This window comes from Dermochelys coriacea, chromosome 2 (assembly GCF_009764565.3).
Source record: "Dermochelys coriacea isolate rDerCor1 chromosome 2, rDerCor1.pri.v4, whole genome shotgun sequence".
NCBI lineage: Eukaryota > Metazoa > Chordata > Testudines > Dermochelyidae > Dermochelys > Dermochelys coriacea.
The window spans coordinates 85098420-85126130 of record NC_050069.1 but is presented as its reverse complement, the minus strand read 5'-3'; the positions used below and the strand labels follow the sequence as shown (position 1 = coordinate 85126130).

The window sequence follows — 27711 nt, the reverse complement described above, 5'->3', positions numbered from 1 at the left end:
ACTTTCATGAGCACAGTTTGTTGCTAATTTATCCTAATAAAAATGGAATTCAGAATTCCTTTAATGCAACATGCAAATTGGAACTTATAGGTAATAATGAAATCCCATTAGCTCTTCAATGCCATTTGTACATACACTTAATAATTGAATTTTTAGCCAGCAACCGAAGGCCTGAGTTTTAAGTGCCACTTTATAACTTTTTTAAAAATAAAAAAAAAAACAACTCTGAGCAGGGTACAGACCCCTGCAAATGTATCTTTTTGTCACTACAATACAATCTTCCTTCAATTTAACAAGTTATCAGTTTTCCTTAAGTGTTTCCAGTTACTGTCTATAAAGTGTAACGTGCTTTAATTTCCTCATGTATCAGATTCATCTGTCCAAGTTCTTCAGGAATTGAGCCCATTCATCTTCAAAAATCTCAAAGGGTTTCTTTTTGTTTTCTTCCTTGGTCATCCATCAGTGAATCCATAAAGATGCCCAATAGAAGGAGGAAAGCCAAGTTGTATCTTTTGTCTCCACTCCCCCTTCTTTCTTTCTGTTCCTTCTCCTGCTTACACACATACTTCATTGCCTTTTTATTAGTAGTGGTTGTATTAGAGTTGCATAGGAGCCCCAGTCCTTTAGCTAACTAATCTAAATAAAAATTGTTTTATAGTTGTATAAATAATGACCATCTCTTATGGGAGTTAAAATACTAAACAGCTGATAGCTAAATTTTCAAAAAACATTTAATGATACTTTGCATAAACAACTATTTACACATGACTAGTACACAAACCTTCACTGATGTGCACAAACAGTGAGGCTACATTGAACTGTTCAGACAATAGGAACGGCACCAAAATTCACTCACTCCTTATATTGATTTTAAGGGAATACTGCAGTCAAGAGGTAAAGAGGAGGGTGCCCTGAGTAGAAGCCTGACCAAGTAAAATTAACTATGCATACAAGAAGCAGAAATACTTGCCTCTGTATATGAGCACACAACTGAGCCCTAAAGTCCAAATTCTGCTCTTTAAATCCAAATGAACTCCATTGACCAGTATTAGTGAGATCAGAATTGTCCTATGCTGTATATACTCTTTGTTTAAGTAATTAATTTGCTAATGTGAATCTGTAAACCTCAGTGTTTAATTTGAAAATTAAATATCAATTCTATAAAATGTGATTTAGGTAATTAAATGATAGACTTTACTGATTTTAACAAGATCACATGAGTGGGATTTATGGTAACGAAATTTCAGATCCTAAAACATTAGCTTGCTTTGCAATTTATTTATTTTTTGTTAACTGCTTCCTGATACAAATATGAAACTATGAACTCATTTGTTTTAAATCAAACATTACAAATCATTGTACTCCATGAGATTCTCTAATTAAGAGAAATGTTGAGCTCCATTACACTATTTTCTCATTTTTAATACATATTTGTATTAAAATCACTATCAGCTGTTTAATATTTTATGAAGGTTCTACCTCCATCCTTTGAGCCAAATTCACACACGATGTAAGCAGATGCAACTCTAGATCCACATGTGACCTGACAGTTGAAAACAAGTAAAGGTACCCGTGAAAGGTGGTAATTCTCCTCCTGCCAAAAGCACTTTTACAAACACTGAGAGCAATACAGCAACATCATTCACTCCTGACCATGGCATTTTCCTCCATAACCAGGCTGGAGATAATATTCCTACATCACATGAAGGCAGAAAATGAAACACTGTCAAATTTTATAAATGCCTGAATACAAATGCAAGAAGTTTAAATATGAACATAGGTGAATGTGAGTGCTTGGTATTAAATGATATTGCTATAATAAGAATCAGAAAATTGGTAGAAGGATAAGCAATGGGAAACAGTAAAACCAGTGTACAAAAAATATAGTAATGACAGTAGTTTGCACTGGCAGGAGGTGCGGTGGCACTTCATCTGAAAGAAAGCACAGAATAAAATATAGTAAAAAAAAATATAAATGAATCAGACAGTACCACAGATAAAATTCCATGCATGAATAATAAGAATATAGCCATAGGAATATGCTACTGACCACCCGATTGTGATGGTGACTGTGAAACGTGCAGGGCGATTAGAGAGGCTACAGAAAACCCATTAATAATGGGGGATTTCAACTGTCCCCATACTGATTAGGAACATGTCACCTCAAGATACCGAGAGAAAATTTCTAGACTCTCTTAATGACTGCTTCTTGTAGCAGCTAGCCCTGAAACCTACAAGGGGAGAGAATTCCTTTTAGTCCTAAGTGGCACACAGGATCTGATCCAAGAGGATCAGCAAAAGACACAAAAACTAACAGCAATTTTTCTTTTAAGTACATCAGAAGCAGAAAGCCTACCAAACAATAAGGGGGGCCACTGGATGATGGAGGTGCTAAAGGAGCACTCAAGGAAGACAAGGCTGTTGTGGAAAAGCTAAATTAATTCTTTGTATTAATCATCACTACAGAGGATGTGAGGGAAATTCCCACACCTGAGCCATTCCTTTTGGGTGACAAATCTGAGGTGTTTTCCCAGATTAAGGTATCAATAGAGATGGTTTTAGAACAGAATGATAAATTAAACAGTAATAAGTCACAGCCCCAGATGGTATTCACCCAAAAGTTTTTAAAGGAAGTCAAATATGAAGTTGCAGAACTACTAACTGTACAACTGTGGTATGTAACATATTGCTTAAATCAGCTTCTGTACCAGATGACTGGAGGATACCTAATATAATGCTGATTTTTAAAGAAGGCTCCAGGAATGATCCTGATAAATACAGGCCAGTAAGCATAACTGCAGTATCAGATAAACTAGTAAAAACTATAGTAAAGAACAGAATTATTAGACAGAGATAAACACAATAGGATGGGGAAGAGTCAACACAGCTTTTGTAAAGGGAAAGCATGCCTCACCAAACTACTAGAATTATTTGAGGGTGTTAACAAGCATGTGGCCAAGTGTGATGCAGTGGATATAGTGCACTTTCAGAAAACCTTTAATAAATTTTACCAAATTCTCTTAAGCAAAGTAAGCAGTCATGGGATAGTTAAGTGGAAAGATCTTCTCATGGATCAGTAAGAGGTTAAAGACATTGTTTTTATGTACAATGTCCCACCATCTAGGTAGTCTGCCTCTACATCTGACTGATCTTGATTGTATTTGCATTATTTTCTCTGGCATCCTATCATTTGTTTGTCTTTTATAGTTTCTGCACTGTAATCTTTCTGACTGCAGCCAATCCTGCATGCTGCCCTTCACCCACTCCTTTAAGTCTCAGTTAAAAAAAATTTGGGAAAGCTGCAGGAATACACAGCTGAATATTACAGCTGAACTGCTAAAAGCCTATGGGACAAGTGCTATCAGAGCATTAGGAAAAATGTTTAAGGTACGGGAGCAAAAGGAGGTATCAGATGGCTGACTAAAGGCAATAGTTGTACCAGTCCTGAAGAAAAGAGAGCCTTGTGAGCCAAATAATTATAGACTATAACAGGGTTCAGAAAAGAACCATAGGGGGGAGGGGTAGCTCTGTGGTTTGAGCACTGGCCTGCTAAACCCAGGGTTGTGAGTTCAAAGCTTGAGGGGGCCATTTAGGGATCTGGGGCAAAAATTGGGGATTGGTCCTGCTTTGAGCAGGGGGTTGGACTAGATGACCTCCTGAAGTCCCTTCCAACTCTGATATTCTATGAGTCTAAGACCTAGATAAGTTCATGGAGGATAGGTCCATCAATGGCTATTAGCCAGGATGGACAGGGATGTTGTCCCTAGCCTCTGTTTGCCAGCGGTTGGGAATGGGTGACAGGGAATGAATCACTTGATGATTACCTGTTCTGTTCATTCCCTCTGGGGCACCTGGCATTGGCCACTGTCAGAAGACAGGATAGCGGACTAGATGGACCTTTAGTCTGACCCACTATGGCCGTTCTTATGTTCTTAGATATAAGCTTATTATCAGTACTGGAAAAATCATGATGAAAGTAATTGTCAACAGATTAAGGCCAGTAATAGGCAGGAGGTAATTGCTGACTTATACATGTAAAGTTCAATAGCTTTGGTTTGTAGGATTTTCTTTTTGTTCATTTCTTGTTGCACTTTTGTGATTGTGACCCTTCCCCTTGTGCAGACTCAAGTTTACCTCCTCCTCACAAAAACTGTTGTTTGTTATTATTACTTTAGATTATTTACATGTGAAATGCTAAATCGTGAAATTGAAGTTGCAGGAAATGATGATGGAAAAGCTAATCTCGCATTATTTCAAACGTTTACGTATTCTGTTGTCACTTTGACCTTTTCCTAATTAAAGACTCTGGTCTGCAAGCAGTGAACTTCCCCTCAGCAGGAGCTGTAACAGAAGCACTTCTGAAAGACAAGGAAAGGCTCTTCTGTTTCACTTGAATACATTTAAAAAGAAAACATAAAGAACGAAATACAGGGAGCCTTCCAAATTTTATTCGTTTGCAGACTTAGGGAATAATTTAAAGCAATTTTTAACAGACGCGATGAAGTGAGCTGTAGCTCACGGAAGCTTATGCTCAAATAAACGTGTTAGTCTCTAAGGTGCCACAAGTCCTCCTTTTTCTTTTGAAGAAGTTTGTTGTTGAAAGATTTAAAAGCTGTATTTAAAAACTCATTGAGTTAGTCACAGCCCTAATGCCAGGTGTAGGGGAGAAAAGAAAGATGAGAAAAGAAAGCGCGGCACCTCTTCCACCCTCTAAAAAGAGGCTGCTAGTCCTTCCCTAATATTCCTAGGAAAGCTCCGAGGCTTCTCTGCCCCCTAACCCCCTCCCTGTATTGCTGCTCTTCCTAATCCCCCCCCCCCGCCAAAAAAAGCCCTTCCAGCGCTGCTCCTCCACTACTGACTCCTAATTGCCAATAAAAAAAAAATCCATAAAACTTCCCCCCCCCCGCCCAAACCTGTGCTTCCCCCCGCCCATGGACTAACTAATCCCTGCAAAGCCCTGCCAAACCGCTCCAGCACCACCTCCCCCAAACCTCACGCCGCAAACGCTCGGCGCTCCCCACCCACCTCGCCCATCCCGCGCGCTGTTGGGGCTCCGGATACCGGGCCCGAGGCTCACCTACCGCCGCGCCCCCCCCCCCATAACCCCTCCCACGCTCCCACCCACAGACAGCGCGGCTGCCCTGGCCTCGGGGGCGCCCCCTCTGGCCGGGGGGGGGGGGCCCGACTGGGGTGGTAACACCTCGGCCGCCGCCATGTTAGGTCGGGGACGCTGAACTTGGCGCTCCGCTGACGGGGAGCTGCCGCCGGGGGCGGGGAGCGCCCCCGCTGCCCGGCTCCGCCCCGCGGCCTCTGAGTCGGGCTGCGAGAGGGGGAGGTTCCGCGGGCGCATGGGGCGGCCGCAGCGCCAGTGAAGGCGGGGGAGGCAGGAGGCAGAAGGCCGGGCGAGCTTCCTCCTCCTCCTCGCGGCGAGTCTCCGAGCGCCTCCGGATCCCTCCTCCCGCTTTGCTGCCCGGTCCGGCGGCCCCGGGAGGAGCAGGGGGCTCGAGTCCGTCCCTGCCGGAGCGGCTGGAGACGCAGGTGAGAAACCGGCCGCGCCTTCACCCCCGGAGAGGCTGCGGCGGCGCCCGGAGAGCGATAGGCCCCAGTCCCTCCCCCCTCCGGAGCCCCCAGTCAGCGCGGCCCCTTCCCCCCGCCGGCTCCGTGCCCCTGGCAGGACGCTGGGCGGCGTCCCGCCCCCTTCCACTGCCCCCCTTGGGTTGACAGAAAGTTCCCGGTAACTTTTCCCTGCCCAGCGGGGAGCAGAGCCCCTGTGCCTGGCCGGGCTGGGGGGTGGCTGCACCCCAGGGGACTATCTCTGAGGCGCCGGGGTGGGGGGAGCAGGAGGGTCCCGTTGGTGGCTCCCCTCTGCCCGTCAGTCCGGTTCCTTGCAAGGGTGGCAGGGGCCGCTGTCTGTTGGCCGCTTGAAGCCTGGCAACAACTGCTCTGGGGAGAGGGGTCTCTGCCTTCCCTGGCTTGCTTTGATTGAAAACCACAGCGTGTCCCATTGTTTTGCGAGGGGGCGAAAGAGCAACCAAGTTTATCGGAGGCTCCACTTTTCATTTTCACTTCCCGCTCCTTTCGGTTTCCTCGACACTTCGCCTTCCAGCATGCGCCTTGCTGGAGTATGGTCAAGGTTTTCCCCCTTTCACTTACTCCAGCATATGTTTTACACTGGTATTGATGGAAGAGCGTTTGTTTCTTGGCTTTCATTTTGGCCATCTTGGCTCATAATGAGCCATATCCAGTATAGCATGGTCCAAGGTTGAATTGCTTCTTTTATCAGTTCAGTGCAAAAAAAACCAAACCCCGAACCCCCAAAACTATGTTAAAGAACAACTGTGTCTTGAGAACCTAAACCAGCAAAGTCAGGAAATTGAAAATTGATTTCCAAATCAACTAACTTGGCCCCACGGTCTAATTATTATGTAGTATTGTATATTCGGTTTGTGGTTGGGCTTTATTACATCTGTGTGATAAGCTGAGGCATGGTTACTTTAAATTTCTGACTTTTATATATATTTTTCAATCACAACACTTGACCAAGTCTTCTTTATTTATAAATAAAATAATTAAAAGAATATATAGAGAATTCATAGGCCTCCAATCCTGCAGAGGCTTGTCCTTAACTTTATGCACTGTGAGTAGACACATTGACTTGAATGGGACTATCTGCACTACATAAAGTCAAGCATGTACCTGAGTTCCCATAAGATAGGGGCCATATAGTGTGTGTGCCTATATGCATATAGGCCTATATACATACATACATACATACATACATACATACATACATACATATATATATATATATATATATATATATATATATATATATATATATATATATATATATACACAATATATATATCTTGTGCCTTTATTGAGATACATGCAATTGCTTGCATTTGTTGTAATGTATGCAACTCTATATAACCTGTACACACACTGATATGGAGTGCTGCACTTTACGTTGTCGGAGTCCAATGTAACACTAGAGAACTTTATTCTCAGGACAGATTTCCCCAAACACACCAAAGAATTTTTGTCCTCATTTAAAATTAAATTTGTTTGTTCATGTTAAAATTAGCTATTTTTAAGATAGTCTAGAGCAAACCTGTCTGAAAACAGTTGGTAATGTAGAGAATATTGGCGGGGAATGAAGTTGTTTGCTTTTTTTCACATGCTGACCGTTTCATAAAACTAAATGGAACTTTGTCATTTCACACAGAATTAACCTTTGTCCAGAAATCCAAGATGTGAAACTTCACTGTAAACCATTACTTTTTCTCTGAGAAATTATAAGAGCGTGAAACAGACATTGATAATGAATTTGCTTTCAAATATAGTTAGTGTCACTACCAAAGTTCTGTAATACAGTTTTAACACAGCTATTTCTACTGACTTAATAAATTGCAAAATTGACTCCTTTACTGAACAGTAGAACTTTGGGCCTGAGCCTTACTCTTAAGCATGTACGTAACTTTATTTACAAATGGTTCCATTGAGTTCACGTGCATAAAACTAAACATACACAACATTTTTGTAAAATCAGGTAGTTGATATGTAGTCCCGGGACAAGGTTGTGTTTCTGACATAAATGAAGCTTATACGTCAGAAAGACTATATCAAGTTTCCAAGAAAAAAACAGTACAGTGCATGCAATTAAGTTTACAAGACAAAAACTTGAGTGTAAAACACTGACAGTGATTGCTCAGGTCTTTTGTTTGGTTTGCTTAAGTCTTTCATTACTTTGGACCCAAATCCTGAATGTTTAAAGTTGATCCATGTCAATGGGAGCATGATTGGGCCCTAAGTATATATAATTTGTATTTTATGTTATAAAGTGGATTTTTTTTTTGTCCTCAATCCATCTATACCTGCAACTAACCTGGTATTTTGGCTCTATAGAAAAAAACTACTGTAAATCTAAAAATATATTTAAACTGCCAAACTTTCTTAAGGAGACAGGGTGGATGAGGTTATATCTTTTATTGGACCAACTTCTGTTGGTGAGAAGGACAAGTTTTTGAGCATACACAGAGGTTTTCTTCAGCACTGGGAAATTAAGCAGCTGTGGGTGCAGGATTGTTCATGGGTTACAGATTACAAAAGCTATAAATGCAGTGTTTCTATTCAGTCCATGGTTTTTAGTGTCTAGCAAAGTTATGAATTTAAGCTTCCAGGCTCATCTTTTGAAAGTGCAGGTTTCCTTTGAGGATGAGGACTTGTAGGTCAGATATAGAGTGATTACTTTCTTAAATATAGTTGATATCCTTTAGGGAAAAATATTGCAATTGACGTGTTGTAGAGTATCCGGAAACAGTGAAGTTGGCGTGTAACTACACTTTAAACTAGACTTTAAATCTGATATATATTATACCAAAGTAACGGAACAGCAGAATGTATTCTTCGAAAACATCAAGGGTTTTTTTTTTAACAAATATTCATAGAGCATAACAAACAAGAACATTTTCTTCTCTAGAAAGCAATTTTTTTCATTAGATGGGAGGCTTTACCTTCTTGTTCTGATATGCAATATACTTCCAGCAACTCCAAGAGAATAAATCAGAACTGTGTTCGTAGTTCCACTGTGGTAAATGTGTGTTGTTGTTACAAATGTCAGTTTATGTAACCAAAGCTTGCTTTATGAATTAAGTGGTAACATGATTTTATGTTCTATATTTTCTGTTGTAAAAACTACTTATGGACAAAAGAAAAACATAAGTGACATTTTTCAGTAGACTAGTCCAGATGTTCATGCCACTACTGGGAAAAGTATGCTGTTTCATCTTTATTCATTGTTTGTTGGACTGACTACATTATTTCCATAATCTGAACACAGTTTGAACAAGCCATTTAATGTTAAGAATTTAAAAATTAATGTCAGTGCCAAAACAAACACTATCACAAGAACACTAGACTATTCTACTAGGTTTGACTAAACCAACTTTGTCAAATAGCATGCTTCCCCCCCCCCCCCTTCCCATCCTCCCAAAAACCCAAACAAACATTAGCTGTGTTTGAGAGATTCTAGAAGAAAATGCTCTGAGAACAGTTTTTGTGTAAGGTGTTATACACAGAGCAGATTCAGCACAGAGAGTGGAAATGCAAAGTGTTCCATGCCACCCTACTAGTGTGATTTAATCCTTTTCCTGGAGTCACCATCTCTGAGTGAGAAGGTAAGATAATCTTCATGTTCACTTCAATCTCTGGCCTCTCTGGGAATGCCAACAAGGGTGCTGTTTATGATGGTGGCTTTTGTGTTGTGGCAATCACTAATTCTTTTTATATAAACCACTTCACAGCTGTGGTATGGTAACCACTTTCTGTGGCTTCTATGCTAGGAAAGATTCAAACCAGTGACTGAGATCTCAAAGGCCCCATATTGCATTACTAGTTGTCACCTTCTGTGAAAACACATCTGGAAAAGTGCCCGGGTGTATTTTAAACTTTATGATGATGATGTTGTTGTCTTATTCTTGGCCAAGTATTTAGATTTTAGTTTTGAAGAGCTAAATCTTGGTTCTGTTGAAGTAAAGGACTCTGCTAGGTGCTCATCTAGCAAGCAAATGTAAGTTTTTGCATAAGCACATTAATAGTCCTGTTGAAGTCAGTGAGACTACATCAATGGATAAAGTTAAGCACGTGACAGCTATTTGCGAGATCAGGGGCTAAGATGTTAGTAACAGAAATAAACTTACTTATAAATGGGTTTTATGTTAATATTGTTTTTGGTTTAAAATATTGCTTTCAAGAGGTAAAAATATTCCCATTACAAAAGTGTGTATTAAAAAGCAGATTAAAGCATAATTTAAATTGACATTGTGAGAGAAACTAAGAACTTTGGAGCAATAGCAAATAACAGCTCCTCATCCATTACTTCAGACAAAAGTTTGAGTAAATGGATTGGCCTTGCCACATGCGCTGGAGGTCAACAGACTTAGTTTTCAGTGTATAGCTGTGTCTCCTTAGGGGTGTAAAAAATTCACACCCTCGAGACGCGTAGTAGCTATGCCGACTTAATCCCTGGTGTAGACAAGAATTCTTCCATCGACCTAGCTACTGCCTTTTGGGGATGGTGGATTAACTACAGCGACAGGAATACCCCTCCATTGCTTAGTGTTTTTAAGAGTATACAGACCCTTGTGGTCTGTCAGCCAACAGGAGAAGTTAATTCCAAAATCAAGGACCTTTCTCTGAGAGCTCTAATTTCCTGATGTACCACAGTGGGGATTGACAGTGAGAGTGCCTTGGTTAATCTCAGCTCTCGGGACTGAGGATGGGGATTTGTTTTTCTTGTCAGGAGTAGTAATATGTAGTGTTACAGGATATGGTTAGAGAGTGCAGAGGAAGTAATGACCACTAAAACCTCAGACTGATATTTGTTTTTCAATTTCTTGAATACTCCAGGAGGCTTCACAGGAAATTAGATAATTTTTTTCCAGTGTGGCTTTGTTTTCTGTTTGCATTTTGGGAGTGGAGACAACTTCTGGGTTTCTTGTGATCTTAAATGTGCTTCAGAGATGTGCGCTACATATGTTAAATATTCAGATCATGTCTACGCTACCATTTATGTCACTCAGCAGTGTGGAAAAAACACACACCCAAGAGTGACATAAATTTTGCCGGCATAAGTGGTAGTGTGCCCAACGCTATGTTGGTGGGAGAGTTTTTCCAGCTGACATAGCTATCGCTGCTTGTTGAGTTGGTTTTATTGTATTGACGGGAAAGCTCTCTCTCATTGGCATAGAGTGGCTACACAAGTGATCTTACAGCAGGACAGCTGCATCAGTATGGCTGTGCTGCTGTGAGCTCACTAGTGTAGACATGGCCTCAGAAATGTTTCATATGAGAGCAAACTGTTGACCAACTCAGCTATGTAAACTTTAAATACTGACGCTGCTGCTGCATTTAAAATGATTCCTCACACAAATGATTGGTCCTTCAGGGCAAAATCTCCTGTGGATAAATCTGCATGCCCACTGAATACTGGATGTTCTTTACACTAGATATTAGAGAAGGATGGAAAAGAATAAAGAACACTTTAATAGCATTTACCTACCTGGCCTTATCCTACAGACTAACACGTAAATAACCTTACATTAGAACCCCCATTGACAAGGTGGTTGTTTACATGAGCAAAGTTACTTGTATGTAAATCTTTGCATATCAGGCCTATAGCTCACTTCTGAGGAAACTTGTGGGGGATTTCCTTGTTAGCAATCTGATATTTAAGGCTTGTTAATATTACTATAGAAACAACCATGCTGGAAGAGACCCAGGTCCTCCATTGTTACTTTCTCTTCTGTGCACGTGTTTCAAGCACTATCCAATCTCATAACACAGATGAGGCCATAACTGTGTTTTAATCATACCATGAACTTCATGGTACAAATATAGTCAGGGTCTCATCTGCACTACAATATATGTCTGGGGTTTTTTTAACAGGAATGTGAGGGTGGGGGTAGATGGCCAAAGCCGTCATGCTGTAGCCCTTAGTTTCTTCTGCTAAGCCAAGCTTATGGAATGCTTAGTTTGGGAAGGAAAAAATACAGTGCTTGGGCTAACTGCTAAAACATTTAAAATCCTGTTTAATATGCTTACAGTTTTAATTGTTAGAACAAACAAGTGTTGTTGATGGGTGGTATTTAAAGAGTACTTAAATAACAATATTAAACTTTTATCCACCACAATCATTAGAACTTCTTTGATCCACAATCAGGAATAGAAGTCCTATCAAAGAAAATCAATTAATAACTTTCTAAAATAAATATTGTTAGGTGTTTTCAGTCAATAAACACAATCGTTAAAATTTGGCTTAAATACACAAGAAAAGGAATTCAGAATTAGGGCTGGATCACTGCTTCCTCTTTCCATATAAGCTTTAATGGACATCTAAAGATTATGCAGTACACGCTTTCACCACCTCTGAATGAAAAATCTCAAAAAACCTTACCTCGCTTCGATGAATGCATGCAACATATCTACATGACATGACATATATATTAGTATTTGTATTACTGCTATCTAAGAGGAGAAAAAGGAGCATTTCCTTTGTTACATTGTGGTGTTGGTTAAAGTACATTCCATTAAGGAATTAATCTAGAACTATCAGTTAAACTGGTGTTTCTCCTGGTGGTCTAATAACATAGTGGCCTCTCTTGCATCTTTGCATGTACAATGTAAATATACATATTTGAGGTCTGCCATTGCCAGGCCCAGATTAAAGAATTTTGGACCCCTGTACACTGTGGAAATTGGAGAGGGGATTCACCTTCCTTAAAGCACTCCTGCCCAATATACTCCCCACACCACACAGCTCCCAGAATTCCCCTCTCCCCACCCAGTACCCTCCACCAGCCCCACTTATTCAGACAAACCCCACACATCCCAGCAGCCCTGACATTCATCCAACCCGCTGCAGTCCCCAACATCCCAGCCCCTAAACTCGTCATCCCCCAACACACCCCGCTTAGCCAATAGCCAAGCCCCTCACTCACCACACCACACCACATCCCCTGACTCCCATCTGAAGCTAGGGTACTTCCTCCCGATCCTGGCTGCCCATCTCTGCTCATGACCTTTGCCTGTCCTGCACTTCCATGGTCCAACACCACTAAGGTTTGGCCCAGCAGCCCCTACATTCAGACCTGTAAGGGCACCTGTTTTCAGTTCCCCAGCTTCTGTCCCTTCAGTTGTAGTTCATATAGTTTATTCATCACCAGAATACCATTTTGATACTGCATATATGTAATGAGCAATGTGGTTACCTTGAGTGTAATGCTCAAGTCTGGTCTCTAATATCCAAAAAGCTCTACAAGTTTGAAAGACTGATTGGTTGACATTGCACACTTCTTCCATCGGTATTCTCTATGGAAATGATAAAGTCTTTGTTTTCAAACTGTTTTCTTAAAGTGTTATGGGATTGCATTTCAGGTCAGTAGGCAAAATATAAATGAAAAATGATGAAAAATCTAAAAATGCAGCTACATCAAGTGAAATGGTGACTGATTCTTAGCTATAGTGATGTTCATGTAACATTCCAATAATATAACTGCATTTTTAAATGTTTGTTTGTTTTTTAAAAAAACAGCATGATTTATAAATGGCAGAGTTTGAAGTCCCCTGTTTTTTAATTGAAAAAAAAAAAACCCTATCCGACTAATTGTGTATTATCAATTTTAAAGAAATTAATTTTCATTTGTAAACTCTGGGATGTATTTTTTTGCTCTAAATGTATAAAAACCTAAATAGTGTTGTTTAATTATGGTTCTGTTTGAACAAACAATTTATCCAAAGACCCCGAGACAAGTGATAAAATTGTTTCATAAACTATCTGTCTTTGTGTAGGTCTGACTTGTGCAAAGAATATGTTTGGTTGTAGCCATATTTTCTATTGGTAGAAGTAGTATACTGTAAAATCTAGGTATCTTTCTTTTTTTCTTTTAAACCCCTGAGAAGTCTGAGCTGCTGTAGGACTTCTGAATGCTATTTTGATTTGGTGTGTGCAGGGTGAAATGGTGGCTAACCTAACATGTAGTCAGTACAATGAAGTTAGACTATACAGTTCTATTGTATTTTCTGCCACTACTATTTTATGAATTATATTTTGAAATGTGTACAATATCTTTTTTATATAGTATGTGCAGTATCCACACAAGTGGATGGTTTAAGTTTTTTGAGCCATTTTGAGGCTAGAAGTAATGTGACACTTTAATTCAGAAGTTATTTTTATGATGCTTGACTGAGATTTGAAAATATCATTGATTTCAGCCTCTAGTCCTTTTAATCTGAAAAGACAGGGCAGACAGATTTAATGGTAAATCCTTCACTATTTAAATATTTTGTATGCGGTGAACTTTTTTTAAAGTCCTTCATCTGCCTGGCTTCTGATTTGCAAGTCATGTGATTTCAGTCAAAATCAAAATAACAATAACCCTTTAAATTGCACAATGTACCAATTTGCCTAATTAGTTAACAGAATTATATAATTAAAGAAAAATGTCAGTGTCTAGTGTGATTTGCTGAGATTTTAGCCTACTTATTTTAGGGCTTGAGCCTATTGACATGGAAGTCAGTCGCAAAGTTCCTCTTCAGGGAGAGCTGGATTAGGCTTTACACAATAGGTCCAGATTCTCTGATGGAGTAAGTGTAGGCAACTCTATTGAAGTCCATTTCACTGAAGTATAAAATGAAGAAAAGTTTTATCTACTTATCCTAGCAGTGAAATTGGCCCTATTTTCTAAAGCCCAGTGTACTCTTCAAATTTATACTGGCATAGCTATGTCACTCAGAGGTATGAAAAAAGCACACGCCCTATCAACACAGCAAATTTTTTTTGTCCACGTAGCTATAGATATAGCACAGAAGAGAGCCTGAGCCAGCAGGAGCAATGTCGGCTACAGAGTGTATGCTGGCATAGCCCCCTAAGCTATGTCTACACTAGAACCGTTACAGTGGCACAACTGCAGCTGTGCTGTTGTAGCGTAGAAACTTGCTACAGGGCATGGAAATGGTGGTTCTGTTACTGTAGTAAACCCTCCTCATTAAGAGATGGTAGCTAGGTTGATCAAAGAGTTCTTCCATTGACATAACACTGTCTATGTTGGGGATTAGGTCAGTTTAGCTATATCTCTCAGGGTGTGAATTTTTCATACCCCTGAGCGACATAGCTGTGTTGACCTAACTTTCTAGTGTAGACCAGCCCCTAGCATAGACACGGCCAATGTGGATGGAATTGTTTTTCTGTCAGTATAGGAGCACCACATTCACAAACATTAGCTGCATCGACAGAAGCACATTTTTGTCAACATAGCTGTATTTACGCTGGGGGTTTTGTCAGAGTAGATATGTCAGGGACACCCTGATCAGCATAGCTATGATGATGTAACTTGCAAGTGTAGGCCAACCTTAATGTCATTTGGGAGATAGTGTTCCTACACCAGCAGAACTCCTCCTGTCTCTATATGCTGCAACTACAGTAAGAGGCTATGCCAGCACAACTATGCTGATATGACTATTCCAGTTGTTTTAACAAACAATATACTGTATGTTGGGAGTTATGCCACATTTTTCTTGTTATATAATCATAATGGTGTTTGTTCCAAGTGTTTCATTAGTGGAGAAATCTATATAATCTTCCCATGCGTGAAGGAAAATTAAGTGTGTTTAAAGAAAACAAAATAAAGTAAAAAACTGGACCAAATTTCTGCCTTCCTCTGTTCCATTGTTCATCCAGAATAACACCTTTAATTTAAGTGGGTGAAGACATACTATGGCCTTCTGTATAGTTACTAGATTTTATACAGTGATATCCAAATTGTAAATATGAAGGTTATCGAAAGCTAAAGTATCCAAAAATGTTAACAATTTGAATGCAGTGCCTATATATGCAGTAGTGTCTAACTAGTTTGTCTTATTGTATTTATGCATGTTGAAATACCCTGTTTTTTAATGATTCCATCTATTGGAAGCATTCATTTAATAACGAATCACTCTGATTTCTTTCAGTAAGCACTATATGATTTTACTTGTGGGGGACAAAAAGGATGATTGTAATCATTTGAAAATTTGACTTTTAAAAAATACTTTTTAATCAAAATTTTATGTGCATAATGAAATACCATAAAATGTAAGAATGAAGATCCACAAAATTCTCAGTCAAGCATCTGTAGTTCTGCAGAAATCCCACAAACCATATTCTAGGAATACTCTAGTTGAGCTAATATTGTAACTTGTGCTGAGTTAAAAGTCAAAGCAGGAGTTCTTTTAAATTTGAGCTATCAAATTTACAAACAAGACACAAAAATAACTTTTGGACTGATGAAATGCACTGAATCTTCAACTTCTCCCTGGAAACATTCTGTACTTGTATCATCTTCAACTAGCTTAATCTATTGAGAGACCCACTGTGATTTTTTTTTTTTAAAAAAACTCTTGCTCCAATTTCTTTGTGACTAAAGGACATTGTCAATCAACGCAATCCTCTCCATGCCAACCAACTGTCCCCCTTAATGCAGCAATTCAATTGAATGAATAGAGTTTCTGCTTAAAGGATACAATTGGCTACCAGAGAGAGTGCCAAGTTGATTTAACTTTGCACAAGTGTGAAAGAGTTTTTAAATGGATACTGTCTACCAATGTTGGCCCAAAATTTCAACTGCCTGAAAATTGTAATAATCTGATAGGGATTATGTCCAAATTTGTGTGTAATATGTTATCCACTATTCCTTTGCAATGAGAGTTAAAGTCCAAGAAACTAGATAGACAATGCTCGTTGGTCAAGCAGAGCTGCAGTGTTCTGATCAAATGTGCAATGTGACTTAAAATAGACATTTTTGGGACATGCACCACTAAATTGGTGGAAAGAATAGAGGATTCATTTTGTAATCTGCTCCTCCGCTATTGTTTAACAACAAAATGTGTGCTTGAAACACTATCAGATGTGTGATATAGTATAAAAGCAGAATTGTAGCCTACATGACTCTAACTTCCCTGTGTACTTTAACAGATAAGTGTTAAAAACTGAAATATTATTTAACCAAACTACTATTGAAGCATGCACTATCTTAGAAATACCAGTAACTGGTGGGAAAAATTAAATTAATTTAAGAAGATGACTTTGGCAAAATGCAGCCCTATTAATACACCTGACCTAAACATCACCATCTTTATTCCTCTTGCCTTCCCAAGCCCCTTTGATAAATTGTGTATGGAGAGGGTAGAAGTTTCTGGCTGCTTTCCTACTAAATGGCTGGCTACAAGGTAGAAAGAAAACACAACACTGAATCCTGGTGCAGTGCTCCTTCCTCCTCTTCAAGTGATGAGAGCCAGAGAGCTATCTTATGGCAGTTGAGGTCTAACACGTATGTCTTCATCTACACTATAGCCTGAAGAAAAGACATGGGAAGAGAGAGAGGAGAAAATCCAGGGGGAAGACACAGGATGTAGGAGACTTGTAGTGTCACCCAGAGGGGCCATGAGGTCTGGTGCGAGGAGATGTTAGTCAGGAGGTGTAAGGAAAGATGGGAATTAAATAACAGAACCCCCTGGGAGGGAATCAAGGGAATAAAATGACTAATTTATAGAAGTTTGGTCGGGGATAGCTGTTTAGCTATGTTGGCATGAGCAATCAATGAATGACATGAGATTGTCGATTGTAATTGTTGTAAAGACAGCCAAGCTGCTAATGGAATAACCTGTTTTATAAATTAAGATTTAAATACTTTTTTTTTTTTGGTAAGTGGGGGAGATTGGGAACAGGATATAGGGCAACAGAAGGAACTAGGGTGAGGATGAGACAAAGCTATCTCCATCTGGCTTCTGAAAGAGAGAATGATCTTTTTGTTTTTGCTTTTTGTCTTACCATTTCCTACTGACAGCCTCCTGGGGGTGATTCCCTGTAACTCTGCTCTGCTCTCAGCTTTTTCCACCCCATTTCATCCCTGTGAATATACCGGTGTGTTCCTCTGTGCATTTTTGCCCCCAAACAACAGCATAGTGGAATTTACCTAATCTTGTCACTTTCATAGCTGCCATGGGGTTCTTCATAGCACCAGTGAAAATGATACGAGTTTTGTTAATTTCACTGTTGTCTGAAAAACCCAACAGCATCACAGGGTCTGAATTGAGAAGGCATCCTGGCCATTCATTCTTTTATATATGGAATGCTGATTTTTGTGACCACAGTGTTGAAACCTATTTTTTTTCTTTTTTTGTTCTGAAAAGTGTAAATTTCTGCAGAAATTGATGGTATAAGCCCCTCACTTGCCAAGGTAACCTTCTTGCCCATAGTGAATGGGTGGATAGACTTCCCCCCCCCCCAAGCCCTAGACTAAGATGTTAAATTCAAGAATATTGTTTTATAGCATTATTAATAGTGAATTATATTTCCATTAGTCTGATACATTTTGTATGTCAAAATTATAGATGGGATAGGGAAAGACTGAAGTACATTGTGTTGTTTTAAAGAAATATAATAATCTAATTAGAAACTAGCAAAAATGTCGTCATGAAACCTGAAATTCCATTTGGCCTGGTTTACTGAAAGGCTTGAGAGTGCTTGGTAAGTCTGGGTTTATTTTCAAATCTTGGGAAGGGATCTTTGGTTTTGAATGGACAAAAAGGCAAAATTCAGTGTGTTTGTATATATACGGAGAAAAACTTGATGAGTTTGGCTTTGAGATTCAGGTTTCATCTGAAAGCTTCTGTGAACAAAACTGCAGTTTCATCTAACTGCTGAATATATACAGTCCAATGTATGTCAAACACTGGATGCTTTGGTAACTTTTTCATATTTTCTTTAGTGTCTGAATCCACCAAAGTGGTGGCAATTTCTGCAAGAGTTCTGAATTTTGTACTTTTTTTAATTAAATGTTTAAAAAGCAATATTTTTTTATGTACAGGCTACTAGAGAATCTCATTTATGAAATAATTCACCCTTCATCTGCCAATTTGTGTGTGGAGGTGGGGGGTTTCCTACTATAAAAGACAGAGCAAACTGTTAAGATGATTGAACTGCTACAACAGCTCATCCTTTTGTGAGTATACATTCATGGAATCATACTCTTTAGATTGAATGGGTGGGGCAGAGAGAATTTTTCTTCAGTAAATGTTGCCAAAGATTGCAGTGGTCCACTTGAAGTAAAATTCCATGTTATGGATTTTAACAAAGAGACTGCTTAGAAATTTGCATTTTTTTTCTTGGAATGTTTACATCTTCTGAATGCCAGAAAACCGTACAATAGACTTGATATTTTTAAAAGGGGTGGGGGTGGTCTGGAGTTCTGATTTTCTGTTTGAAAATCAGAAAATGCATAATTTTTGTAATTTGAAAAAAAAACAAATCCAGGGATGTTAGAACAGTAGTAGAGATGGGAAATGCCAATTAAGATATACATTCAAGGTGTTTGTGGTCACCTTTTGTTTGCAACTTTAAAACCACTCACTTGTTCCCTTGTGAGCCATTTCCCAGAATCATTTAGGCTGTCTATCCCAGACTAATTTGTGCTATGTCAACCCAAAAATCTTCATGAAGATGTCAAATATTTGGAGTTTTTATTGAAAGATTTGCTCATTTTTTTCTATGGACGGAGCTCTGACCACTGTGTGTGGGGGAAAATAGCAGTGCCTGCTAATTTTTAACTAAGCATAATATAAACCATTCCAGATACAAATTTAGGATGTCTTGTAAATAAGAGAATTTTTTAAAAGTTTCATTGGCAAAGTAAGGTTTCAGAGTAGCAGCCGTGTTAGTCTGTATTCGCAAAAAGAAAAGGAGTACTTGTGGCACCTTAGAGACTAACAAATTTATTAGAGCATAAGCTTTCATGAGCTACAGCTCAAAGTAGTTGCACAACCTTCTGAAATGGATTCTTACTCAGATCGCAACTATCGTAAACTCGCATGATTATCGTTCAAATAACATTACTAACACCATCCTAGCCACTATGGATGTAGAAGCCCTCTACACCAACATTCCACACAAAGATGGACTACAAGCCGTCAGGAACAGTATCCCTGATAATGTCACGGCTAACCTGGTGGCTGAACTTAGTGACTTTGTCCTCACCCATAACTATTTCACATTTGGGGACAATGTATACCTTCAAATCAGCGGCACTGCAATGGGTACCCGCATGTCCCCACAGTATGCCAACATTTTTATGGCTGACTTAGAACAACGCTTCCTCAGCTCTCATCCCCTAATGCCCCTACTCTATTTGTGCTACATTGATGACATCTTCATCATCTGGACCCATCATCATGGAAAAGAAGCCCTTGAGGAACTCCATCATGATCTCAACAGTTTCCATCCCATCATCAACCTCAGCCTGGACCAGTCCACACAAGAGATCCACTTCTTGGACACTATGGTGCTAATAAGCGATGGTCACATAAACACCACCCTATACCGGAAACCTACTGATGGCTATACTTACCTACATGCCTCCAGCTTTCATCCAGACCACACCACACAGTCCATTGTCTACAGTCAAGCTCTATAATACAACCGCATTTGCTCCAACCCCTCAGACAGAGACAAACACCTACAAGATCTCTATCAAGCATTCTTACAACTACAGTACTCACCTGCTGAAGTGAAGAAACGAATTAACAGAGCTAGAAGAGCATCTAGAAGTTACCTACAACAGGACAGGCCCAACAAAGAAAATAACAGAACGCCACTAGCCATCACCTTCAGCCCCCAACTAAAACCTCTGCAACGCATCATCAAGGATCTACAGCCTATCCTGAAGGACGACCCATCACTCTCACAGATCTTGGGAGACAGGCCAGTCCTTGCTTACAGACAGCCCCCCAATCTGAAGCAAATACTCACCAGCAACCACACACCACACAACAGAACCACTAACCCAGGAACCTATCCTTGCAACAAAGCCTATTGCCAACTGTGCCCACATATCTATTCAGGGGACACCATCATAGGGCCTAATCGCATCAGCCACACTATCAGAGGCTCGTTCACCTGCACATCTACGAATGTGATATATAACATCATGCGCCAGCAGTGCTCCTCTGCCATGTACATTGGTCAAACCGGACAGTCTCTATGTAAAGAATAAATGGACACAAATCAGATGTCAGGAATTTATAATGTTCAAAAACCAGTTGGAGAATACTTCAGTCTCTCTAGTGACTCGATTACAGACCTAAAAGTTGCAGTTCTTCAACAAAAAAACTTCAGAAACAGACTCCGAGAGACTGCCGAATTGGAATTAATTTGCTAACTGGACACCATTACATTAGGCTTGAATGAAGACTAGGAGTGGATGTGTTATTACACAAAGTTAAACTATTTCCCTGTGTTTGTTCCCCCCCCCCCCTTTACTGTTCCTCACATGTTCTTGTCAACTACTGGAAATGGCCCACCTTGATTATCACTACAAAAGGTTTTTTTCTCTCCTGCTTCAATAGCTCACCTTACTTGATCACTCTTGTTACAGTGTGTATAGTAACACCCATTGTTTCATGGTCTCTGTGTATATAAAATCTCCCCACTATATTTTCCACTGCATGCATCCGATGAAGTGAGCTGTAGCTCACAAAAGCTTATGCTCAAATAAATTTGTTAGTCTCGAAGGTGCCACAAGTGCTCCTTTTTCTTATTACTAACACTGGAGGCCAGCATCATTGTACAACATGTGCTTCAGCTGTGTGGCTCAAACTCTCTTGTTTGATGTCTGCTTACTTCAAAATACTGCATTAGTGGATTTTTGGAACTGTTTGTTTTTTTCTAACTCTAGTTTCTTGATTTAAGGATGTTTCATTGTGGAATATGTTTGCTTAGGTCATTCAGAAACCATTGACATTTCAAAGCAACCTGTTGAGTTTACAAATTCACAGGGAAATTAGAAATATTTCATTTAACAGGCTGTGTGTGGGGGATGACATGGGAGGACTAGGGTTAAACTGTTGCATCATTTACATTCAGTAATAGCCTTCATAACTATGCCCAGTTTTCTGAGCTGCAAAACTTCCATAATTCCCGTTGAAACCAGTAGGAGTTTAATACCTCTGAGAATTGGATCATGAGGCTTTATTTTAAGGAGGGGGTGAGAAAACAATTGAATTATTTAGTAAGAGTACTTGCCCAACTGACTGGTATACCAGTTTAGTGAAGGTCTCTGCTTTTCTCTTATGAATTTGGTCTTAAGGCTTGAGGTATCTATCCCAACACTCACTGTCAAGTCAATAATATTTGAAGGAGTTCAGCACATCACATGATTGGACACTTAATTTGTGTTTCTTTTCACATTGAGTTGAAACTTGGAAAAATCATATACATTTCTCATTGTGCCTTAACTATCATTCTTCCCCTTTAAAGGTCTCTCTTCTATTCTCATGCTGTCTTTCTCTCCACAACCACAAATGGGAGTATCAATACTGCATCACCACCCCCTCTTGGTGGCTACAGGTGTGTATACTGGGTTCTCTGCTACTCCTTCCCAATCTCAGTATTTTTGGGTCCTTATCCTTTGTGAATAGCTGCAGAGCCTAGATCTGCTGCTGTTAATATATTGGTAAAACATTAGAAGAATTAAGTTGATGTGCTTCTTGACAGTTTCACTGCATTTAGCAAATAATGTAGACAAAAACAGTGATGTTTAAAAAAACATGCAGGCTGGCCTAGGTTGACCGTAAGGGAAGACAGCACTATATTCTCACTTACTTGGAAGATGACGTTTGCAACCATAAGAATTATAAGTTATTCCTTTGACAATTGAAAGTTTGAATTCTGCAGAAATTCATGGCTTAGCAACCCTTCTTCCATCCACTAGGGAATATTTCTCACTCTTCACTTTCAAGCAGCCAAGTGTCTCTTTCATGTCTTGTATTAAATAGATCCCAATTTTATCTTCTCATGAGAGAGTGAGAAACCTGCATGTAGGGGATTCCTGTGAAGCTAGAAAAAAGAAGCCCAGTAAGAATTGGGACACTGGAATTAGAGAAGAAGTTTTAGGACGTTACAAAAGTTAATTCAGAAATGCTATTTTAAATACATACACACACCCCCACAGAGTACTTTTGTCTTTTTTGTTTTAGGATTTCCTTGTGAACAGCTTTTTCCATGATAAATTTTTTTTTAAATGCTTTTTAAAATAGACGTATTTTTAAAACAGCTTTGTGTTAGAGCTATCTTATAACAGCATTGCTACAGGGTATGTTTCAGCCCTCTGTTAGTACGTGCCTCAAGTATTACATGCAGTGTATTAATACATTGTGTTTTGTCTTCACAATGTACCTGTTTAATGCATTATTAAATGTCTTTTAAAAGTTGTTCATTTACTAGCTCCATTGTTGTTACTCATAATTTTAAATATTTTTGTCATCCAGCTTTCAACACTCCAAAAACTCTTGGGAATAAACTATGAACTGGTCTCTTACCATACTTACTTTTGCCAAATCTCAGCCTTTTTTTCCCCTAAAGTAGTAAAACATCCTTCCTTTCTTCTTTTTTGATGATACTCTGGTAGCTAAAACAGTTCTTCCTAAAGCTCCATTTTCTAGTTTAGAAGAAAAAGAAAACTTACTACTGGGCTGAATTTGTTTGTTTAGCCTTAAGTAAATCTTTAAACATGAGTTACATACAACTGAAACAAGGTGGAATAATGCCTGATAATTTGCAATGGCTGTCTTCTTTATATTTTTATAGATATAGATATGGGTGGGAATGGAAGAAGGAAAAGTAAGTCTAAACCTGGAAGGCTGGTTGCCAATACACCAAATAAAATGTTCAACTAAAAAGAGAATCATTTTGATATTGATTATTTCTGGCTCTTCTCCTTGGTTTATAAAAAGAGAACTGATTTTTCCACAGGGCTTGCTCCTTTTGATACTCCAGGTTCTCAGTGTGACTGGGGTCCTAGGGGTACCATGCTGAGATTGCTCAACTAGGGCGAACTGCAAAGAATGGGGCAGACAGTCCCCAAAACTGGTTGTTGTTCTAATACTTAGATTCACCAAGCCAGCAACAAAACAGTTTCTGCATTACCTTACGGATTACCCAGAAGCCAAAAACAGTTCCCTTAAGGCAACCCAGCCTTGGGTTCCTTCTAGACAGCCAAGTCAAATATGATGAGGATTACTGAAAATCTTGTTCAACATACAAATCCCAAATGATTGGACACATTACCCACCCAGGTCAATGAATATTTTACATCTTACCCAAGTACACACTTACAGCCAATTCTGATTCCTTAAACTAAAATTTATTAAGGCGAGAGAGTGAGTATTGGTTAAAAGATCATTATACACAGAGGTAGGAATAGAATTCTTAGGTCAGTTTCATAGTAGAGATGGCACCTTAGAGACTAACAAATTTATTAGAGCATAAGCTTTCGTGAGCTACAGCTCACTTCACCAAATGCATCCGATGAAGTGAGCTGTAGCTCACGAAAGCTTATGCTCTAATAAATTTGTTAGTCTCTAAGGTGCCACAAGTACTCCTTTTTCTTTTTGCGAATACAGACTAACACGGCTGCTACTCTGAAACCTGTCATAGTAGAGATGGTGAGCTTTAGAATTGCAAAGAGTTCTTTCAGGATTGGACTGAACCTAAAGACTAATGTCCAATATCAGGGTGATCAAGATGCGACTGGAGACTTCAGTCTTTCGGTGCTCATTTCCCCTGATGAAGCTTAAGCAGATCTGAGATGAAAAGGATAAAGGCCCAAGAGGTGGGTGTTTCTTGTTTTGTTTTAAATATATACAGTTCCTGGGCAGCCTCTTGACAGCATGCAGTCTTTGGGTGAACAATGGACAATTATCCTAGCTTTTGAAGTAGACCTCCTCTTTCCTAAGCATCACTGGTAATTAGCTAAATGGATTAACATAAGACAATTGCCTGTCTCCCGCCATTTACAGGCAGTTTGCTACATACTTCCAAGAGAAATTAAGACAGTGATATCACTACATGCACAGTTCATTTAAAAGGAATTAACAGAGCACCGGGATAGACAGGAACTGTTTGGTTATATTATCAACCTCTAACAATATATCTGTAAACACACACAACACAAACGTTATCTACTAATATGTAGGGCCCTACCAAATTCACAGCCATGAAAAATGCATCAAGGACTGTGAAATCTCATCCCCTTCTTTCCCCCCCCCCCCCCCGGGAAATCTGTATAGTATAGGATAAAAGCACAAAAAATACCAGTTTTTATGGAGGAGACCAGCGTTTCTCAAATTGGGGGTTCTGACCCAAATGGAGTTGGGGGGTCACAAGGTTATTTTAGGGTGGGGGGGTCACGGTATTGCCACCCTTATTTCTGCACTGCTGCCTTTAGAGCTGGGTGGCTGGAGAGCTGCAGCTGCTAGTCGAGGGCCCAACTCTGAAGCCAGCGCCCTGCCAGGAGCAGCGCAGAAGTAAAGGTGGCAATACCATACCATACCATCCTTACTTTTGTGCTGCTGCTGCTGCTGACGGCAGTGCTGCCTTCAGAGCTGGGCTCCCGGCCAACAGCTGCCACTCTCCAGCTGTCCAGCTCTGAAGGCAGCACCGTTTCCCCCAGCAGAGCGCAGAAGTAAGGGTAGCAGTACCACAACCCCGCCCCTCACAGTAACCTTACGACCCCCCCCCACACACACACACACACAAATCCTTTTTGGGTCAGGACCCCTATAATTACCACACTGTGAAATTTCAGATTTAAATAGCTGAAATCATGAAATTTACTTTTTTTTTTTTTTTTTTTTTAAATCTTATGACCGTGAAATTTACCAAAATGGACCATGACTTTGGTAGGACCCTCTAATGTGTCTAAAGGTTGAATCTGGGTCAATTAGCCTGCTAGTTGTGTAATGCTTGCTGGCCCTGTGTCACACCTGGCCTTTCCCACCCATTTTGTAATCATTCCTCTCTGCGCCGCCTGCCCGTGACCCCTCCCCCCCCCCGTTTTCTTTTCTTTCCTACAGGCTTAATCCCTTGGTTTGCTCTGTACAATGGATTGGACTGGAAAGTGGCAGTTGTTAAAATGTTGGTAGGCTTCATTTTGCAAACTGTGGAGCACAGTGACTTACAGGGCTTTGTGTGTGCTCTGGATAGTTTAACTTTACTGACTGCAATATGGATAGCACAGTGGCGTCTGAGCTGCAGAATACCAAGATACAGGAAGAGACTGTTGAGCAAGTGCAGCACCCTCTGTTACATATCCCTAAAAGAGAGGGAGCTGGCATATCCTTGAGAGAGTAATTTTTTAACATTTGTGTTCTTTTTACTTTAGCGCTGCTTGTGAATATGAAATGGATGATTGGTTCTTACTTCAAAAACTTTTACTGGTGCTTTTACCTGAAAGAGTAATGTCATTCAACACTGTTTCCTCCTCCTTCTATAATGTCTTTCCTGAAAAGTCTTTGGCCTTTGCCTGAAACAGTTGCAGCAATTCCTGTTTGTTTTTCCACCTGCATTTGAAGATTTGTCAAAAGGGAAACGGACAAGGAATGGGAAATGCACAGTATGTGGTTTCCTGTTACCATTAAGCATTGCAGACTTGTTATACACAATATATTCTGATGAAATTGCTTGTCCTGAGTTGGAAAGAGCTGAACACTTTGATTCATCAGGACTCTGAGTCAGCAGGAATTAATATTGCCTTGTGAGATTCATGGGACCAAGGACTAGGCTTTCCCAGTGGCTGGCCCACAGTTGTGTAACTCCTTCCCTTCAGCTGTTGGAATTAACCAGGACTGAAGACATCTCTTAATACCTTTGTAATAGCAGCAACCCAAGGATAGCCAAGTTTCACTTTCCAAAGATAAGAGGAGAGTAGATATATTTCCTCTATTTTGTCCAGGACTGTAACACAGCAAAAATATCATGTCTATGCTGGAGAGCCAAGAGCATTTGTAGAAGGGCACTACATGGTGCAGAGCCTGGTATTCAAGCATGGAGGAGAAATTGTTTAATAGGCACATCTTCACCACTCCATTGCGCATGTGGTCCTGCAGAGAGTAGGTCCATTGGCCCTGAACTCTGTGGGTAGGGTAGCAGAGGACCACATCTGTTCATCCTTGTGGTCTGCGTTTTCTGGAGTGGATTGGTTCAGTGCCAGCTACTGCATGTTTGGTCACATTTCCTTTACCAGTCTGCTCTTTTATTTGGGTATTTGGGCATTGTAGTCTTTCCCAGTATTTGATTAATAACAAACTCCAGGACTTAACAAAACAATAAGAAAAAATGTTTGTCAAACTTAATTCTACCAGCATTAAATTTTTCCAGTATAATAGTGCTGTATCTGCCAATATACGAAGCAATACAATATAGGCAATATAACAGCAGTAATGATAGAAGTTGGCAACAATACACCTTGTTTTAGGTAAAATTTAATATAACTTCTCTTTCAATAAAGTTGTTTAGTATGGAGTTGTGGGGGAGTTTTACTTTTTTGTTTAATTTTGAATTTTTTTTGACTTAATTATACTTTTTCCTTTTTATGCACAAAATAAAACAACCTTTTGTAGCATTAAGCTTGAGTGGCTGTACTTGTTTTATTTATATTAGTGAAAAGGTTGACTTTTTCCAGCTGGCCTTCCTGACATTCCTACTGTTCAGCAGAGAACTAATTGACTAATGAGACCTGGGTATGTGGCCTTTGAATAAATTAGAGTTGCCACTTTTTACCAGTAATTGGGTTTAGACACTTTAAGCACTGCTTTTGTTAATATGCTAGTGATTTATCAACTAAGGAAGTAATTAAAATGGTTTTAATTTTCTCACTGTTTTTGTTCCATCCACTTTTGTAGTAATTTGCCTTTTTCAAAATTAGTAGAGACTGGGAGGTCTCTTAAGAATTTTATATGTGGAATCAATGTTCTTTTTGTAATATCTTTTAAAAATCTTCCTAAAGGTTTTTTAAAATAATATAAATATAGTAACTCCTCACTTAAAGTCGTCCCGGTTAATGTTTCCTTGTTACGTTGCTGATCAATTAGGGAACATGCTCGTTTAAAATTGCGCAATGCTCCCTTTACAACATCGTTTGGCAGCTGCCTGCTTTGTCCAATGCTTGCAGGAAGAGCAGCCTATTGCAGCTAGCTGGTGGGGGTTTGGAACCAGGGTGGACTGGCAGCCCCTCTATCAGCTCCCCGTTCCCCCAAGTTCCCTGTGCAGCAGCCGCCCAGCAGGCTATCGATTGCCAGCAGTGCAGCTGGCAATGTGCCCCCACTGCTATGTGCTGCTCTTGC

The 27711-nt window shown here is 39.7% G+C and overlaps 1 protein-coding gene and 1 long non-coding RNA gene across 2 annotated transcripts in view; one reads left to right on the top strand and one right to left on the bottom strand.

The window, feature by feature from the left end:
• Nucleotides 1–303: 303 nt before the first annotated feature.
• Nucleotides 304–5113, bottom strand: LOC122458716. The gene is made up of 2 exons (XR_006278900.1): nucleotides 5026–5113; nucleotides 304–1932 (listed from the first exon to the last, which is right to left on the bottom strand). It is a non-coding gene; the product is annotated as an uncharacterized LOC122458716 (long non-coding RNA).
• A 296-nt stretch (nucleotides 5114–5409) lies between these two features.
• YES1 (YES proto-oncogene 1, Src family tyrosine kinase) overlaps nucleotides 5410–27711 on the top strand; it is a 67327-nt gene continuing 45025 nt past the window's right edge. The window contains exon 1 of the mRNA XM_038390361.2: nucleotides 5410–5538. The gene's annotated coding sequence lies outside the window, so the exon portion shown is untranslated. The remainder of the gene's footprint in view (nucleotides 5539–27711) is intronic.